General features: G+C 40.6%; 2 non-coding genes and 1 pseudogene across 2 annotated transcripts; 1 reads left to right on the top strand and 2 right to left on the bottom strand.

The window, feature by feature from the left end:
* LOC115057359 (protein NLRC3-like) overlaps positions 1 to 16,715 on the bottom strand; it is a 39,028-nt pseudogene that overhangs the window by 16,657 nt on the left and 5,656 nt on the right.
* Positions 1,239 to 1,309, top strand: trnag-gcc (transfer RNA glycine (anticodon GCC)). The gene has a single exon. It is a non-coding gene; the product is annotated as a tRNA-Gly (tRNA).
* On the bottom strand, positions 7,809 to 7,879 carry trnag-gcc (transfer RNA glycine (anticodon GCC)). Its single transcript has one exon. It is a non-coding gene; the product is annotated as a tRNA-Gly (tRNA).

Genomic DNA, 16,715 nt, shown 5'->3' with positions numbered 1-16,715 from the left:
TCATTATTTTCACACTTTAGTTCACACTTTGTTTGTGTGTGGCTGTTTTCTTCTGAATGTGGGATCTCTGTCTGAATGAAAGTTTCACAATCACTGCCTCAGACTGCATTCAGAAGGAATTGTTGAAGTCATAGAAGCTGAAGAGTTGATGATCAGAGGCTGACAGCTAAAGGAAGCTAGAATGCACACTGCTCTCTGACAGAGTCGGCCTCCCTCCACATTTAGGAGGCTTTTTCACTTCTTACAACAGCTGACAAAGGGCTCATCTGGGATTTGAACCCCGGACCTGTCACACCCTGAGCCAGAATCATCCTGATTGTTCCTGGAATGGTTTGGTTAGTCAGAGTGTGTCTGTGTGTGTTCTTGTCTCTCTGAGTGGTTGGAAATGAAAATGGAGATCGGTAGAAGCAGATGACTCTGAGGATGAATGAATGTTTCACTGACAACATGAACAACTGTTTACTCACCGCTAAACGCGGCTGTGTGACGTCACTGGAGATCAAAGGCATTTCCTGTCCTTCATCGCTCTCCCACGCGACACCAACTCAAACGTCACACTCGCATTCGATTCAGCTAGAACGGCGCATGCGCACGAAGAAGCTCACACTTGTCTCGCGAACGAATGAAGTGAAACACAAATCAGCTGTTCTACGACAAATAAGTGGCGTTAATTTGAACTAAAACCAAATCTGTTGGTTTGTTCCTCCTTCTACTTATTAAAATGCGTCTTTTCCTGCTTTTGCTCATTTTTGCAATCACAGACTGAGCGAAGCTGCGCACCTCGTCCACTGTGTGTGTGTGTGTGTGTGTGCTCTCTCTGCTGGTCTGAGCTCTCAGTTCATTTAAATACTTTGTTGGATCTGTCTGTCTGTATCATGTCAGAAACTCTGAAACACTCTGAACTTCTTTAAAACACGGTGGATTTACTGATTTGAAAGTGTCCAGCAGTCCATGATGGATTATTATAGAAAGATATCAGCTTTAATGTAAATACATTGTTGCATATAAACACAGAAATTACAATAATCATCTGTAAAACTTGTAAAAAAAAATGTTGCCGTCTCACTCAGCGGAGGAACAAAGGAGGAGCCTGTGTGAGAAAAACAGAAAAAAGAAGACTCCCTGATCGGGTTAGTTGCCACGTTATAAAATGCAGGAAGTACTTCTGAACATGCAGCAAGTGTTGAAGGCTGCTGATGCCTGGAGAATCGTGACGTCATTGTAAACACATTACACAAGCATTGGTGGTTCAGTGGTAGAATTCTCGCCTGCCACGCGGGAGGCCCGGGTTCGATTCCCGGCCAATGCAGAGTAACTTTTTACCAACATCCAGATGTTAGAAACACAGTGCTGTTTGGAAAATACCCTGATAGACTCCAACACACTGTGACTTTGTGAAACAACCAGTGGAGCCCCCTGGTGGTCAGTAGAAGTGCAGCCCCTCTGAGCTGGTGGCAGACCAAGGCTTCAGTCTGCACACATCTTCCACATGTGATGGCACACACACTGTGTATTGTGGCAACATCCGTCCCCTCAGAGAGAATCTGCTCTTTAACCCTCCTGTCGTTTTCACCCCCCGCCCCTTACTTTAGTGTTCCTGCTCTGTTTGATACGGTGGCCGGTAAGTGCAAAACTAAATTACAAAGTGCCAAACACTTTTACAAAGCGTCAAACAAGTTTACATGTTGGGAAACATTTTTACATTTTATTCAACAAAATTACATAATAAAAACACTTTTACCTCGGACAAAACAAATTCACATTTTAGAAAACAAATTTCCAAAAGAAATCTTCCGGAAGGGGAATGTACCAAATGCCGGAAGTGATCCAGAAGAAGATTGACTGTGAGCTCAAAATGTTTGTATCGGTTTGTGTGGCTGGAAAACTTTGCGGAGTGAAAATTTATGGCAGCATGGAGTAAATGATGTTTTGGCCGTTTTGTGGAAATAACTTGAGCCAATTTACGCGGTTGTGTTTTCCGTGCGGACGGTCTGTAGAATGTTTAACGTTGATGAACGGACCAGACGGAAGGAGCACGCGCACAGGAGACATCTAATAAACAGCCGGAAAATGCTAAACAAGCTAAGTGTAGCATCGTGCTAACTAGCTGAAGCCGCTGTCAGACATGCAGTGAATTAAAGTGCACCGTTTCATTTTGCAGCCAATCGTTGTCTTCACGGAATAGCAACGCGTTTAGATAGTATGCGTTGCTAGTTTTTTATTTATTTATTTATTTATTTGTTCGGCTTTCAGTTATGCTAAATGCACAATTGTTGCTGATTGTTTTAGCTACTGCTAACTTTCTGTTTTGATACGGAACTCCGTTCATTCCAGCAGAACAACCATGAACATCATATAAACAATTCATGGAGGACAGAAAGTCAAAGTCAAAAGAACTGTGGACCGAAAGGAAACAGGTCCAGGTACGTGTGTGGATATATCTGTAAAATATGGAAGTAAATATGTGTGTGTGTGAAATGAATTATATCTTTTTGTTATTTTAGCAGATAAACATGGATTGATTAGAGAGGGAAAACACTCCCATTATATACAGATCCGGAACCTGATCTACTGAAGCATGATGTGAAGTTTACACGGTGCAAACATCAGCCTGCGGACTCTTAAAAGGATGATTCCTCTCCAAACGCCATCAGGTTGGAACTTCGTGGACCTGGACAACTGTTTGGCTATCGGACGATGTGGCAGGTACTCAGACAAAAGTCCAATCTTCGAGTGAAGAGAGATGATGTGATGAATGAGAGAGCACGCAGAAGGTTTCTAAGAAGAAGCTGCTCCTCAATGGGAGCGAACTGTATGTGGCATGCAGATGGTTCTGATAAACTGGCTCTCTCAGGACGCATGGATGGATTTTTTCACCTAAAGTGCTGTGGCTCCAATGTGGACCGACAAATAACAAGAAGCCAACAGTGATCGCTGAGAATCTCCTCTCATGAGACTGAGGACTGATTGTGGCACGGAGAATGGCATTATGGCTGCCATTCAGTCTCCCCTACGCCTCCATCATGATGACTGCTGCTCTGGGCCGTCCAGCCACATGTATGGCTCATCCACGAATAAGCAGCGTGTTGAATCCTGGTTGGCCATATTTAGAAGGGGAAGGTAAGTGGCCTTCATGAAGTCATTTTATTATGACTGACCTTTCATTTGATTTTTATCTTTATGTTCTATCTCAGATGAACTCCTCTAAACATATATAATAATTGAGGCTGGGACTTTAACGCGTTCATTTCAATTCACTCATTACAAAACCTTTAATTAATTAGATTTTAATGGAGTCCCACTTTTACTAATATATATTTTCTTCCGAATCTATCCATTTCTACAGGTCTCAGTTCTGGATGGAGTTGTTTGCTGGATACTTCAACGGGAGCCATGAGCATCAGTGCCTTCTGAGATGTTGCTATGGTGATGTTGGATGAGTGTGTGAGACTGTGGAACAGTCACAGGATTCACACTTCCAGAACAGCGTCATGTCCAATGAACTGTACTGCTGACCACACAGGTAATATTGGTGATGGATTGATATTTCCATGTTTGTTTTATTATTTTATTCCTTAAATGTAAATAAATCATATAAATGCTATTGATTCTATCTAACACAGATTTGAGATTGAACCAGCTGATTTGGATGCTGTTCCAGAGGCGAGCCTGTCAATAGCTCCATGTGGGGACTCAAACATGCAGGAGGACTTTGACTTTGTTATGGAGCACAAACAACTACAGAAGCCAGAGAACTGGGAGTCTGCAACAGAACTGTACATGAAGCTGAAAGAAACTGCTCAGCTGTGAGTCAGTGACAAAGGGAATTTTCCCTTCCACATTATCAAGTGCTTGTTCATTGGGGTTTCTGTCCTATTTCTTTTTTTTTTTTTTTTTTATAAATTATTTTTTTTAATATACATGTCAAGAGCCATGAGATGACTGTGCTGTGATTTTGTATTAGACAAGTAACACAGAATTGAATCAAATATTACCATGACTGAAAAACATGCAATTTTTCTCTCTTAAAATAGTTTGGAAAAAACTCATAACCAATCTATCACAGATGCAATCAGAAGGAAATATTTGTAATTTTTTTATTGTTTGTAAACATAACATTTGCATTCCCATTGTTTCATTTCTTCAGATGAACAGGTACCAGAATCATTTGGAAACATCACAAGGAAAAGTGAATGACAAACTATGAAATCTGATTTGGAGTGGTGGAACACTGCAGTCTGTCTGAACACCAAGTGTCACAGCTTCATTTTTGCTGAGTTTGAAATCAATTGATAAAAATTATAGCAAAGTAATGAGTCCTATATTTTTGTAAGTATGGAATACAAAACTTCTTGAAATAATTTGTTTTGTCTGAAACTTACTGGTCTCGAGGGGTGATCCAGTTACCAATTACAAGTTACAGTTACAAGTCCATGTGTGACTTAAACACAGTGTGTGAATCTAGGAGTGCTAATTTCAGTGTGTTTGAACATGTATTGGGAACTGGGAATGGAGAGTCATCCAGGAACTCTATTCTTGGCGATGGTTCCAATCCGGACAGGGGAGGTGAAGTCAGCCCAGCTGCAAACATCAAAACATCCTCCAGAGACACAGCAGCCTGACCTTCTGCAAAGAAAAACCTTCAAACAAACATCTTGGCAATGCATTTTCTCAACAAATCATAAAAAATAAAAATGTGATTTACAAACCTTCACAATAAAAGACACAGTCGGCCCAGTAGCCCAAAGTTTGACTTTCTTTAGTTTCCTGTTACTTCCTGATGGACTGAGGTCAGGTTTGAAGAGTCTCAAGTTCCAGACCAGTGAGTGGCTTTTCAGAGTGGCACAGGACAGGGGCCAGCAAAGTAGGCTGTTGCTGCAGTGCAGTCAGAAACTGAAGAGCTGAAAGACCATCTTTGAATCTAAAAAGTCACCACAAACATTGTTTCACATTTAAATGACCTAAAGAAACTTCACTGTTTTCTAAAATGACTATCCACCCAAACATATAGAAATGAGTAAAAATGGTTGTGTGTTGAACATTACTGATTTAAAGAAGAACTCTGTGTCTTGCTTTGCACTTGGCAGGGTAAATGTTTTTGAAAAATAGTTCAAGCAACAAAGCGTGTCATGTGATATATAAAGTTAATGATCACTAACCATTAGTATTGTTTACATCTAAACCTGTTCATACCATTTGCATTGTACACCAAGAACTGATGTCCTTCTGGTCCATCAGAAATGGGCCGGTCTTTCAGATGTTTCATCAGTAGAGTTAAAAACTCTTGTCTCGGCCCACCTGTGTCAATTCCTTCTTCCAAAACAGCAGCATCATCTGTGAATTTTACCAGCATGTCACAAGTTTCAGAATATGTTGAACATCTTACAAATGCAAATATCTTTCCCAGGTAATCAATAAAGTAAAATTAAATTGAGTGAGTCACTGTTGTTTTTTTTACTTACCCGTAGCAAGTACTCCTGACTGGATTTGTTTCAGGTGGATCCAGATCCTCAGTGTCAGATATTACTGTCTGAAAAACAAATGAAAATGTCTGAAACAACACACTGAAAGCAAAGAACATCAGGCTGCCATAATCTGCCTTAATACCTGTCCAGGCTGAGCTGTGGATGAATCTCTGAAACATGATAAAATTGATAAACTGATGAACTTTATGATACAGAGTATAACAGAGCTTTGAGTAACATTTAGAGGTAGAGAGGAACCATAAGATTTATAAATAAGATGATTTTGTTATAAATTATATCACACGTATGATATTTTCTACCACATGTTCATCACAATCACATCAACAACTTAAAGACAAATTACTTCTTTTGTAAAAACTAACACCTACCCTTTATCTTCAGGTTTGTGTGGGAGAACTGTGTTTTTTTTGGTTCAAAAACCTGAGAAGAAAAGCACACAATTGTCAGCAACTTTAAACAGCTTCCATTATTGTTCCCTCACCACATACTGTATATATCAATGGTGAAAGGTTATCAGGGTGTCTGATTGGAATAGTAAATGCCAAATAATCAAGACTTGGTTCTTAGACTTAATGCTTGAAACCAAATGCAAATCTATCAATAAATAAATAAAAACTGAATCAAAGTACAAAATGTAAAAATTAACCTACCACAGTTTCAGCTGCATTGAATTCAGCTGTGCTCCTCGATGTGATGACAATTTCAGAATCAGAGTCTGATGTATCAACCTCTGTAGTAAAAACAAACAATTCAACACATTATTAATTATGCTACATCAGAGTAAATAAATGTGTAAAAATATTGAATGAAGAGATCCACAAACCTCCTCTAAAGTGTGTTTCTAGGCAAATGAAAAAAGTGCCTTTCCTATTTCCTTTTTATATTCTGCCAGTTTGAATGGGCTTTCTGACCCAGGCACATGGAGCACCTCTGAACAGTCTGGATACAAAAGAAGGTCTGCTCCTTCATCCATCTTCTTGTTAAATGTTCTCATTTCTTGGACAGCTTGCTTCAGTAGATCAGGTGCTGCTACCTCCGGATCTGTATATAATGGGAGTGTTTTCCCTCTCTGAGCTTTTAAATCAGCTCCATGTGGCGCCATCAATCCATGTTTATCTGCTAAAATAACAAAAAGATATCATTCATTTCACACACACACATATTGACTTCCATATTTTACAGATATATCCACACACGTACCTGGACCTGTTTCCTTTCGGCCCACAGTTCTTTTGACTTTGACTTTCTGTCCTCCATGAATTGTTTATATGATGTTCATGGTTGTTCTGCTGGAATGAACGGAGTTCCGTATCAAAACAGAAAGTTAGCAGCAGCTAAAACAATCAGCCACAATTGTGCATTTAGCGTAACTGTAAGCCTAAAATAAAAAAAAAAAAAAATATTAGCAACGCATACTAATTAAACGCGTTGATATTCCGTGAAGACAACGATTGGCTGCAAAATTAAACGGTGCACTTTAATTCACTGCATGTCTGACAGCGGCTTCAGCTAGTTAGCACGATGCTACACTTAGCTTGTTTAGCATTTTCCGGCTGTTTATTAGATGTCTCCTGTGCGCGTGCTCCTTCCGTCTGGTCCGTTCATCAACGTTAAACATTCTACAGATCGTCCGCACGGAAAACACAACCGCGTAAATTGGCTCAAGTTGTTTCCACAAAACGCCCAAAACACCATTTAATCTATGCCTGCTAAGTTTTCCCGGCACACAATCCGATACAAACATTTTGAGCTCACAGTCAATCTTCTTCTGGATCACTTCCGGCATTTGGTACATTCCCCTTCCGGAAGATTTCTTTTGGAAATTTGTTTTCTAACATGTGAATTTGTTTTGTCCGTGTTAAAAGTGTTTTTCTTATGTAATGTTGTTTAATAAAATGTAAAAGTGTAAATTTGTGTTATGTTTTTGTTATGTTATGTGTTATATTTGTGTAAATTTGTTTGACGCTTTGTAAAAGTGTTTGGCACTTTGTAATTTAGTTTTGCACTTACCGGCCACCGTATCAAACAGAGCAGGAACACTAAAGTAAGGGGCGGGGGGTGAAAACGACAGGAGGGTTAAAGAGCAGATTCTCTCTGAGGGGACGGATGTTGCCACAATACACAGTGTGTGTGCCATCACATGTGGAAGATGTGTGCAGACTGAAGCCTTGGTCTGCCACCAGCTCAGAGGGGCTGCACTTCTACTGACCACCAGGGGGCTCCACTGGTTGTTTCACAAAGTCACAGTGTGTTGGAGTCTATCAGGGTATTTTCCAAGCAGCACTGTGTTTCTAACATCTGGATGTTGGTAAAAAGTTACTCTGCATTGGCCGGGAATCGAACCCGGGCCTCCCGCGTGGCAGGCGAGAATTCTACCACTGAACCACCAATGCTTGTTTTATGGACACTTTGATATCAGTAAATCCACCGTGTTTTAAAGAAGTTCAGAGTGTTTCAGAGTTTCTGACATGATACAGACAGACAGATCCAACAAAGCATTTAAATGAACTGAGATCTCAGACCAGCAGAGAGAGCACACACACACACACACACACACACACACACACAGTGGACGAGGTGCGCGATCCCAAAGATGAGCGAAAGCAGGAAAAGAAGCATTTTAATAAGTAGAAGGAGGAACAAACCAACAGATTTGGTTTTTGTTCAATTTAACGGCACTTATTTGTCTAATAACAGCTGATTTGTGTTTCACTTCATTCGTTCGCGAGACAAGCGTGAGCGTCTTTGTGCGCATGCGCCGTTCCGTCTGACTCTTTGACGCATCCGTCTTTGATCTCCGATGACGTCACACAGCCGCGTTGAGAGGTGAGTAAACAGTTGTGATGTTGTCAGTGAAACATTCATTCATCCTCAGAGTCATCTGCTTCTACCGATCTCCATTTTCATTTCCAACCACTCAGAGAGACAAGAACACACACAGACACACTCTGACTAACCAAACCATTCCAGGAACAATCAGGATGATTCTGGCTCAGGGTGTGACAGGTCCGGGGTTCAAATCCCAGATGAGCCCTTTGTCAGCTGTTGTAAGAAGTGAAAAAGCCTCCTAAATGTGGAGGGAGGCCGACTCTGTCAGAGAGCAGTGTGCATTCTAGCTTCCTTTAGCTGTCAGCCTCTGATCATCAACTCTTCAGCTTCTATGACTTCAACAATTCCTTCTGAATGCAGTCTGAGGCAGTGATTGTGAAACTTTCATTCAGACAGAGATCCCACATTCAGAAGAAAACAGCCACACACAAAGTCATCATGAACAGCCTACATGGAGCCTAAATGAAAAGAAGCAGGAACTAAAGTGTGAAAATAATGATGAACAAAGTGTCACACAGAGAGGCTGCAGCCTGGTGTGGACTATAACGTCAGAAAATGGATCAGTCTGTGACACGGAGCACTAAAGTTGGAAGGCTGAGTTCAGCTTCAGCTTCTTTCATGTTCTCCCTGTGAAAGAAAGAAGGTGAACATGAGCTTGATATGAGAACACAGCAGTGTGCATCATGGTGCTCATGTTCATATAGAAAGAAGAAGGAAAAGCAGCAGCTCTGGTTTGCTGTTTCACTCCCTTTCCCTCCCCGCTATGAGCTGTCACTCACCCACAGCACATACTGTAGACTGGTTTACAGTCAGACTCATGATTCATGACTCATTGGTTCAGAGTGGAAAAGTGCTTTACACATTAAAATATAAAAATAAACACGAATATATCCCCATCCAGGCCACATCACCATCCACACAGACACTCAGATTAAAACAGGACGTTATGTTTGTCTCACAAAGATTATTTAGTATACAAAATAAAAAATTTCTTTTCAGAAGATTAACTGCTGCAGTGTCCTCTGAGTTCTGTTCTTTCAGGATCCTGTTACTATTTACATAGACATTTTCTACAACTTGTGGTTAAAAAATAAGAATTATTTGAGATAATAAAAAGAAAAAAAAATACATATTTACATTTTATGAAGGGAAGAAAGGGCCAATTTAAAAGTTTAATCAGTGCCAACTCACAGTCACGTGTTTCACAAGAAAATGTTTTATAATAACAAAAAAAAATGCTTCTGGAAATTTTCTCAAAGCAGCCCAAAGGGTCCAGAAGAAGCTGAACCTAAACCCCAGGTGGAGTTTGGAGGAGCTGGCTGAGAGGAGAGGAGGACTTGAGGAGTCTCTGGGATCATGGTGGACTGGACTCTGTTCTCACACCAGTTCTGATTCCTCTCCACCTCCCAGGAACATGGTCCAGAGTCTGGACAAGCTGCTGCTGCAACATCTGGATCATCAGGAAGCAGCTGATCCTCCATCAACACACACCTTCCTCTTCACAGCCACCTGTGTAGAGAAGAAGAAGAGAGCAGATCCATCAGTGTTTCCTGACTCTGTCCATCAGCTGTCAGTCAGTGATGCAGATCCAGCATAAAGACCTGCAGGGACTTCAGTCCTGTTCAGTCCAGATGTGCAGCAGCTGCTTCCTCTCAGCTCATGTTAACGTGTTGGAGTGAACACACTGAGCTGGAAACTCACAGACCTCAAGTCTGCTGACTCAGCACATTTCTCTGAGTCCACAGTGGAGATAAAGAGCTGAGTCACTTTACTGATGATTTACTGAAGGTCCATTTAAACAGAGACTCAGACAGACAGACAGACAGACAGACAGACAGACAGGCAGACAGGCAGACAGGATTCTGGTCTGCAGAAAGACCACATGGTGACAGTGTGATGAAAGAAGATCAGTGATGTGCAGCTTTCAGTCAGACTGATCTCAGAGCTGTGACAGATGAACCTGATCAGAGAACAAACAGTCTCAGCTCAGATCGGACAGTTTGATGGACGAGGACCAGAATCTGAACATCTCTGAGTTCTTCAGCTGGAATCTGCTTCATTTGAAGGTCACATGATCACAACAGTCCTCTGACTGATCTGATTGGCTGACTGTTTTCTCTCTGTCTTTGTCTAATCCTGAAATCTGTTTCTGTTCTCCTCTCTCAGCTTCACTGAGGGTTAGAGTTAAACAATATTACTGAAAGGAACATGAACTGAGTCCAACTGTAGCAGAAATAAAACATGAGTCTGACCTCAGAGTCTCCAGTCTGAAGTCTGGACTCTGCACAAAACCACACAGATCCTTCAGGTCTGAATGCTTCAGGTTGTTCTCACTCAGGTCCAGTTCTCTGAGATGGGAGGGGTTGGACTTCAGAGCTGAGACCAGAGAAGAACAGCTGATCTCTGACAACCTGCAGTTCTCCAACCTGAGTAAAGAATAAAAGATGTGACTTTAGGAGACAAAGTTCCTGCTTGAAAGTGTTTTGTCATCTGTTCAGAGTGAATTATGTTTTAGTGAAGGGACTTGTGGTAGCTGATTTTATTTCTGTGGTTTGGGAAATAACACAAAATATTTTTTTTGGTTGTTTGTTTTGTTTAAAATGAACCATTATGACTTGAGAAAAGGAAAATATTGTATCTGTGTATGTTTATATGCAGATATATGAGAGTTCAGGTTGTTACAACAGCCACTGGATGATTAAATACTCTTATAAATCCATGTGGGTTGGACATTTTTATGAATGACATGCAAATAAATGAATAAATGAAATGAACCACAGACTAAAATCTGCATACTAACATACAAATATATATGAATATATGATGTCCCCTTTCAAAAATACAAGATTGATTGATAAACTGCATGCAATTAAAACTCTTTTTCAATTTAATAAAATCTGTTTTCCAAAGTTAAACCTGCAAACTGCAGTTCTCCAAACTGAGTAAAGAATAAAAGTTGTGACTTTAGGAGACAAAGTTCCTGCTTGAAAGCGTTCAATGTTTCATCAAGTCAACACATGATTCACAACATCTGGAACATTTTCACTTAATTCAGCGGTGACCACGTTTAACATGCTGAGTTTGGTCTGAATCTTTCAGTCTGCTTGAGTCACATGACTTTATAGTCGTGTTGGAACACGAAAACACTGAATATTAGTGCTGTACCCAAAGAAAAAGAAAAAAAAACAAAACAAAAAACGATTGATATAAGAGTCACAATTTTCATTTACTATGATTCAGAATCGATTCAAAATGTCCCAAAATCGATTTAAAAAATAAAACAATGCTGACAAAGACGCTGTCTGACGTCACCACGGAGCTGGTTCTGGAACATACACATGCACCAAAACAAGGAGGAAACTACAATAATGGAGGAAAGAGAGATTCAACAGGCCCCGTCCTCGTTGCAGGCAAAGATTCTGACTCATTTTGGTTTTTACTGAGCTTGACATGACTTATTTTATAGCTTGCTGCTCAGAGTAGCAGTTGTAGTCCACACACATTTGAAAAGGCACTTTCCTTAAAAGCAGCATGTTTAACTGCTCTTTTTTTTTAAAGAGACACTTTTATTTTTGATATTCAAGTAATATGTGATATTGTATTAAACAACAGTTGCAACAATTCCATCTGAGCATGGATAAATGTTCAAAACTTAATAAATGTCAAAAAGACTCTTTAATGTCTCCATTCGTCATTTTGTCTAACAAAGCAGACTGGAGTAGATCATGAGGATCCGTTGCACATCTATAGATTGAAGCAGAAATGACTATGAATTGAATTGTTTTGAATCGAAAATCATTTTGAATAAAGAATCAATTTTGAATTGAATCATAGCCCCAAAAATCCAAATCGAATCGCATTGTTGGAGAGTGAATGATTCCGACACCACTGAATATATATTTGTCCATGTTGGTGAGGAAAAATATTTCCTGTCATTGAAACACTGAGGGATTTTTATTTATTTTTTTTAAATTTTAAATCTGTAGTTCAACATTTCTCTGCCACACTGACTGGACTAAACCAGAGAAGAAGAAAACAGACGTCAGCATGAAGATCCTCAGAGAGGATCAGTATAATATCAGCCTGATGTCTGCAGGTCAGAGTCACCACAACTGTAACATCATATTAACCTGAGAGCAGAAATAAAACATGAGTCTGACCTCAGAGTCTCCAGTCTACAGTGAGGACTCTTCAGAAAACCACACAGATCCTTCAGTCCTGAATCCTTCAGGTCATTGTTGTGACTCAGGTCCAGTTCTCTGAGATGGGAGGGGTTGGACTTCAGAGCTGAGCCCAGAGAAGAACAGCTGATCTTTGACAACCTGCAGCTCTTCAACCTGAGTAAAGAATAAAAGATGTGACTTTAGGAGACAAAGTTCCTGCTTGAACGGTCTTTCATCATCTGTTCAGAGCTGAAAGTTTAGAAAGTAGAAGTTAAGAAAATGAAATTCAAACAGCTGAACCAAAGAGTATGATCTCTTGTATGATGCAGAGATGGTCTTCTGGTCAGGGATGGAATTTTGGGTGGGGGCATTTCCCTTACACTGTTTTGTATGGAGTCAGAACAATCTCATAATGAACGAACTCTCGTGGGGGCTTTCGTACTCATATTTTGCAGTGTCGTAGTCGTATTTCACAGTTTTTTACTCGTATTTCAGACTCGTATTTCAGAGTCACCACAACTGGAACATCATATTAATCTGAGAGCAGAAATAAAACATGAGTCTGACCTCAGAGTCTCCAGTCTACAGTGAGGACTCTCCAGGAAACCACACAGATCCTTCAGTCCTGAATCCTTCAGCCTGTTCCAACTCAGGTCCAGTTCTCTGAGATGGGAGGGGTTGGACTTCAGAGCTGAGACCAGAGAAGAACAGCTGATCTCTGACAAACTGGAGTGCTCCAACCTGAGTAAAGAATAAAAGATGTGACTTTAGGAGACAAAGTTCCTGCTGGAGAGTGTTCAATGTTTCATCATTCTTTTCAGAACTGAAGGTTTAGAAAGTAGAAGTTGAGAAAATGAAATTCAAACAGCTGAACCAACAGGAAGCAGCTTCACAACAGTCAAATACAAACAGTGACAAGATTTAATGAGAAAATGAAACAACACTGTAAAGAACTTGAACTGACTGACGGAGCAAACATGTTTCCTGCAGCAGAGAGAGGAGGGCAACGGGGTAACTGCTCCCCCAGCAGACCAGCCCTTAGAGCCAATCCTTATCTTAGTGTGGAACCAAACCACTGCAGCTGATTGGACTAAAGCTTTGCTACACAATCACAGCAAAATGGATGTTGTCCTGAGGTGGTGATGTTTACATTAGGTATGTTTGGAGCCACCTTATTTCCACTGCTGCAGTGTGTTGGTCATGTACATTCATGTAACTGCTTTGGGGTCAGTGGTTAATGTAAACATTATTATTCTAATAATGGACCAGGTGGGAAGGTTCCTTGTAAAATGAAAGCATTAATTCTGACAATCTGTTTGATATTCAAACTAAATTGGCATTATGACTAAAATAAGAACACTTACAGTGTGGAACCTTACATTAAGAATAAGTGAACTAAAAGACAAAGATCATTATGGACAGTTGTGTTCAGGAACACTTCCATTAGTCCCAGAAACAGGGAGCTTTAATGCCACACCTGAGGAAGACCGGATTTGTTCACTATGCAAACTGGATGAAGTAGAAAGTCAGATCCATGTTTTGTTTTTGTCATAGTCCACTCCTGGTTCTCCCCTCCACCACCCACTCTACCTGCCTGCTTACCTCTCTTAATCAGGATAAACAGACTCATCTGTTCCTCCCAGACTCACCTTAACCAGCTCCTCCACTCTGCCTCTCTGCCAGATTGTCTTTGCATTACGCTAAGCTTTCCCGGCGGACCTCCTGGGGCCTAACCTGCCTTCGGCCCCAGACCACTACTCCTCATCTCTGCCCCGGTAACCTGACCTGCTGCCTGTCTCTAGACTCTGCCTCTGCCTGCCGTCTGTTTGGGCTATTGCACGTAGTCAAAGTTCTCAGCTGTTCCAGTCTAGACTTGTGCCATTCTTGGGTGAGAGAGCGAACCCATTACAGTTTTGTTGTTCTGTGTATGAGCACCTCAGAGGTGTCTTTGTTGGCAAAAGGTGTTATATTTGTGTTGATTTCTTTGATTTTGGATGAATCTAAGAAACATTGAAATAATATTTTTAAATTTCAATTTAATATATGATGTAGCCTTTCAAAAACATTAGATTAATGTTTTCCATTCCGATGTCATTTTGAAGTAAACTTTCAAAAGCTATTTTCAACCATTTAACAGTTAAATGTATAAAACCTGAAGAGGATTTTCCCTCATAAATATAAACCTGTCTGCAAGTCAGAGTCACCACAACTGTAACATCATATTAATCTGAGAGCAGAAATAAAACGTCAGTCTGACCTAAAGAGCCTCCACATACCAGTTCCAACTCAGGGCCCTTTTTCTGAGATGGGAGGGGTTGGACATCAGCTCTGATCCCCGAGAAGAATAGCTGATCTCTGACAACCTGCAGTTGTTCAACGTGAATAAAGAATAAAAGATGTGACTTTAGGAGACAAAGTTCCTGCTTGAAAGTGTTCAATGTTTCATCATCTGTTCAGAGCTGAAGGTTTAGAAAGTAGAAGTTTAGAAAATGAAAGTCAAACAGCTGAACCAACAGGAAGCAGCTTCACAACAGTCAAATATAAACAGTGAAAAGATTTAATGAGAAAATGAAACAACACTGTAAAGAACCTGAACTGACTCAAACTGTCAACATTGTGATTTGAACACATCAGAAATAACCAAACAGCAGAGTCAGCCACACTTTATTTCTATCTCTGATTCTGCCACATATGAACTCCTGTATAACAATCTGAGCTCTGGCAGGTAAGTCCACTCTAAAACCAGTCAAACAGTCTACAAACAAGCTGCAGAAGTTCTAGACAGAAAACCAAACTCATCATTAATGATATATTTGAAGAAACATGAACAGTTGAATGTGGAAATCATACTTAACCCTCCTATTATCCTTGGGGTCAATTTGACCACATTCAATGTTTATCATTCAAAAAAATATTAGTTGACTTTTTTTTGCTTCGTATTTCACACCTTCGAACTGATATTTCCCGTGCTGTGGAGGGCGGAGTTTTCCCCCCATCAAGGACATTGGTAGTTCATTGAAAATAAGGGAGGAGCAAACATAAAATCTTGCTCTCTATCCAAATCATTCCTCATTGAGCTGTGTATAAGTAAGTAAGTAAGTCGGTTAGTCAGTCACACTCTGTGTGTGTGTGTTTGAGAGAGACAAGATTGTGTTGAGAAGGACCCTGATTTGGAGGCATGCTCAGCTGATGGGAATGAGAGTGTTGACCCTCCTGTTGTCACTCAACCACCAGCGACACGATCCCCTCCAAAATGAAAATATGGTCCCTTTGTCCACTTCAACAGCAGGATAGACTTCGTGCTGCTAATATTATCAAAACGGTTCCAGGCCCAACCAGATATGCAGTCAGCCGTGTTGAAGACATCAAGTCATCATTTGAGCTCTTCATAACACCAGCAATTGAAATTATTGTTCTGGGGATGACAAATTTAGAGGGGAAGTGTGTGTATGGGGACACTTGGGAAGACTTGGATGTAGTTGACTTGGAAGCCTACATTGGCCTGCTCATTTTGGCAGGAGTTTATAAATCAAAAGGTTCCTTTGGAATACTGAGACTGGAAAGGCAATATTTCCAGCCACCATGTCTCTGAAGACATTCCAAGTTTTGTCCCGTGTCATACGCTTTGATGACAAACAAACAGGGCCAAGTTGTACATTGTATGAATTACATGAATTACATTGTATGAATGTAGTGGAATGTTGATTAGCATTTGCATTGAAAAGACAATACTTTGATATATTTAAATAAATTGCTGGTTAAGCTCCTTGATTCCTGGATTGTGAGAACATCAGACAGGTACGCCTACCCAACTGGAACATTGAGGATGAAACGAGCTTGAAGAAAAAGGCGAGAGGAAGCTTTGATATGCGAGTGGAGGGGAACCACAACATCTGTGCTGTCAAATGGTACGACAACAGAGCAGTCACACGTGTTTTCTCCTTTGCTGGACCAGACACTGTGCAGAAGATTCAGCCCCGGGACAAAGACACCAAAACCATAACTGAAGCTGAGAGGCCTTACATTGCTGGTACCTGTAACATATAGATGGGGGGGATTTGTTGGACTCATTTGCATCAAAATACAGGTTCCCCATGAAATCCCACCACTGGCACATTTACATGGTCTGGAACAGCATCATCCTGCTGGATCTGACAATCTGTTTGATATTCAAACTAAATTGGTATTATGGCTGAAGTATCCCAAACTGAACCAATAGAGCCATGTTACATGTGGA

The sequence above is a fragment of the Echeneis naucrates genome, chromosome 2 (assembly GCF_900963305.1).
Source record: "Echeneis naucrates chromosome 2, fEcheNa1.1, whole genome shotgun sequence".
NCBI classification, from domain to species: Eukaryota; Metazoa; Chordata; class Actinopteri; order Carangiformes; family Echeneidae; genus Echeneis; species Echeneis naucrates.
This window is presented reverse-complemented; position numbering and strand designations above follow the sequence as displayed.